Source organism: Sinocyclocheilus anshuiensis, unplaced genomic scaffold (assembly GCF_001515605.1).
Source record: "Sinocyclocheilus anshuiensis isolate Anshui unplaced genomic scaffold, SAMN03320099.WGS_v1.1 scaffold1009, whole genome shotgun sequence".
In the NCBI taxonomy this organism is placed as follows: domain Eukaryota; kingdom Metazoa; phylum Chordata; class Actinopteri; order Cypriniformes; family Cyprinidae; genus Sinocyclocheilus; species Sinocyclocheilus anshuiensis.
The window spans coordinates 484,551-488,632 of record NW_015555761.1 but is presented as its reverse complement, the minus strand read 5'-3'; positions in this window follow the sequence as shown (position 1 = coordinate 488,632).

Genomic DNA, 4,082 nt, shown 5'->3' with positions numbered 1-4,082 from the left:
CCAACCCCCCCCCCCGTGTGTCCGGGATACAAACTCTCTCATACTCATTAATCAACAGCGCTGTGTAACGGCTGCTCTCTGCTTCTAGACTACAGCGAGGTTCAGCACTCTGTCTCTGCCCTTTCCCAGAAGCATTGACGCATCTCGCAACAGCAACCACAACCACAAGAGATCAAGAGGTTCCTGCAAAACACAGCACGACATGGATAAAGGAGATAAAGGTAAGAAACTTAAAACCGTGGAAGTGTTTATTATTATGCTGGGAGGGAGTGAATGCGCTTTAGGGCTGTTTCAGGAAAAGTGGACTGCGGATCTGGTTCGGGAACGGAGCAATGCAGTATCCGGAATTAAAAAGCTTGGCGAACTGCGAAAGCTCCTGTACATTTGGACTTTCTGTTAGGAACGGATCATTGTTAATGTTATATAGTTGGTGTTGAGTAAGGTGATCATATAAAAGATGAACATTAGCGTTAAAAGTGTGTGCCAAGATACAAGCAGCGACTGTCTTGCATTTGTGGCACTGAGTCTGCTGATCAGCATATGCGTAACAGCAGAGATTCCAGCAAAAAGGAACTCTCTCCATCGCCATGTGATGAACTGCAATGTAATTTAGTAATTTATGTAAAGGCCCGTGTTGGGAAGGTTACTTTTGAAATGTAATAGGTTACAGATTACAAGTTACTCTATTTAAAATGTAATAAGTAGTGTAAGTTTTCAATTATTTATTAAAGTAATGTAACTGATTACATTTGGTTACTTTTTGATTACTTTTCTAAATTTCTAAAGTTTTTAACTGTTAATCATTTTCAAACATGTAAACCAGGCAGGGTTAACCCAGTAGTACTCAACACTGATTACTGTCAGACTTTCGAAATCCTTCATCAGATTAATTAAGATTATAATACTTTAATTTTAAAGGGGACAGCGGATGCAAAATTCACTTTTACATGGTGTTTGCATATAAATGTGTGTTAGCAGTGTGTAAACATAACCACCCTACAATGATAAAGATCCATTCACTTCTTTTTTTTAATCCCCAAAAAACCTAAACAGTCTCAGTTATCAAGCTGTTTTGATTTTCTGAGCAGTATGATGTCATACTGCTCAGGGCCCACCCATGACCGCTGATGGACTGTGCATATCTGTATATATCTGTGTATATCTGCGTATGTGCATATCTCCACCCTCAGCCAGTTGTACGCTTTCTGTCATTTTCTCTGCGCTCAAGCAGCTGTAGCGACAACAAAATCTCGTAAGCAATGCAGGCGTTTTGTAGTTGGATATAGAAGAACATCCTGACATCAGAGCCACTGAAGAGCAATGGATTAGTTCTGTTTTTGATGGTAATGGGCCACCTAATACATCATTTTACTCCAAACTGCTTTCTGAATGAGAGACAATTCAAGGCAGGCTTCGCAAAAAAAGTTAAAACTCAAGGATAGATCAGTACCCACTGTTCATGATCCAGCTGCACCTCCAGAAGAATTAAATCTCACACTTTATATTTTTTATGATTACTTGCAAATCGCCTTTGCTCTTCCAAGGAAGAGAGGGGTGGGGTGAGCAGCAGCTCATTATCATTTAAAGAGGCATACACTGAAACGGGTCGCTGTGAACAGAGCTGTTTTTGACAATGTAAATTGAATTTAAATGGAATTTTAACCAAAGTATTTTGCAGACATTTCATGAAGACCCTAAAGAATCATACCAACTCGTGGAAAATGCATTCGATGCCCCCTTTAAAGCACAGCCTCCACAAAACCAGACTTACTTTGAGATCAATCTGAGATTAATTACAGATTTAAAATCATAACAAGAAATAGTTTAATAGCTATGATACTGTTTTTGAAATTAAATTGTTGTATAGTTATATGTTATAACTAGCAAATTTTAGCTGTATTGAGAGCTTTTGTTCTTATTCCTAAGAGAAGTGACTTTGACTGACACCTTGTCAAACAGACACACACAGAAAAGGCGGGGACAGAAATGTGCTGTGTGTAGTCAGAGTGTAAAGGTTTCCACTCTATCTTCTTAGCATCAAGTCTGACATCTTTCTGTTGACCTACACATCTTCTTTGTCAATCTTTTTCTCATAAATAAGTGTGCTCAATTCTTTCTATCTTGCTGCTATAATATAGTTTCTCCCTCATCTCTGCAATCCCTTCTGTTTTTCCAGCAACAATGCTAATCAATTCCAATGTACATATTTCATTGTCAAGTCAGTGTTGTACATCATATTTACGATCAATTTATTTGAATGCTAAAGTATTTGTAGAATAATATATTTAAATGTAAAGAAACATCTTTACATGATTAATATGTGTAAAACAGAAGTATCAGAACCTTCAGAAATGCTTTGCTTTACATTTGTTAGGCCTCAGTGTAACAGGACTGTCCTTAAATCAATGTGGTAATAACTCAATTTCTGTTCAAGTTCCGTGTACCTTCGGATAATTCCTTTATTCGTTTTTGTTTTCAAAAGGAAAAACGAATAAACCGTTCGTTTTGTACATATTCCACCATATTCATGAACATAAAATACAAATCTGAGACATATTTTTGGTTTGTTTTCCTCAATATTTCTTTAAATGCATCAAATAAATATACAATAAAACCAAAACGAAAAATAAAGTCTTTTTATGAACAAAGTGCGTTTTAGTCCACCGGAAGTTCAGCTGCAGCCTCTGGCGACCAGTGGTGGTATAGCACATTAAGGACATCTTAAGCACAAGACCGCTATCTTTAATGACACATCAGTTTTCAGTGGCGTGTGCCAACCATATGTTGTAGTAATATGTAGGTAGTAATTTCTGTGCAATGCAGCAGTATGTACAGTAACTGAAAGAATGGACCTATTTACGCGCGCGTGTCAGTGCTCGTGTCAGAGCATGCATCTGACAGCGGGAGAGGTTTAACCATAGTCTCCGGTTAAATTCATAGTGAGAGAAGCTCGTTTTGCACTTTAATGTGAAAAAAATGTGCCATTTTGTTTGCACTGTTCGTAAAAATGTTAAACATAGAAGATAAAACGCTTCTACAACTCTACATACATGATAGTAGGCGTGTTTATAAAAATAAGCAGAGTTAATAAAAACCTGTACTTTTCATTGCACATTACATTCTATTACATAGCAATAGAACTCTGCCCAAAACACAATAGAAAATTGAATGGTTTCCAATTTCCATACCATTATAAACCATTGTTTTTTTTTTTTTGCATTAAAACCATGGTTGGTAACCAGTTAATATATATATTTTTTAATATTCTTTGGGCGGACATGCAGTACATGTACATGCAGTACATGCAGCAATTTAACTTATCCTTATTTGCCCATAACTATTTTAGAAACTGTTTAATAACATATGAATGACACAGACTGAGTTGTAATACTTTTCATTTACTATATAGATAAAAGCAACATATTAACAGCAACATATCAAACCGCGTTCAAAACTGTATACAAACAGAAACATTCAAATGAACAACAAAATATTTTCCAGACGCTTAACTTAATTGATTAAAGTTAAAATATAATTGATTTAAAATATAACTATATCGCGCATGAATCAAGACATATATTAAATAATTACAGAAGCATAAATATTATAAAAACACTTCAGATAAAGACATTATTAATGTGATTGTTACAGTACTCTCAGTAATAGGGCTGAAACGATTAGTCGACATTATCGACAACGTCGACAATAAAAAATGTTTGTTGTCGAGTAGTCGTTTGATCTCATATGACCTAATGCAGTGTTTCCCAACCGGGGTGCCGTGTAAAAAATCCCTTTTTAATATTTTGAAATTGCTAAAATGTTAAAAAAAAGCATCTATTATATAATATCCAGTGTTCGAACTATACCGTGGACTTTGGGGGAGCCCACTCGATTTTTTTTTTTATAACGGATGGGGGGGGGGTCGTGCGCTTGCGCGTGCCTCAAAAGAGGGCTTACAATATCTTACAAAGATACATAACAGCTACAAGTGTATGCACTACTTGCTTTATGCAAGCACTATATAGGATAAATCACTATACAGGATTTACCCTATTATACTTTATCGACACGAATTGATAGGT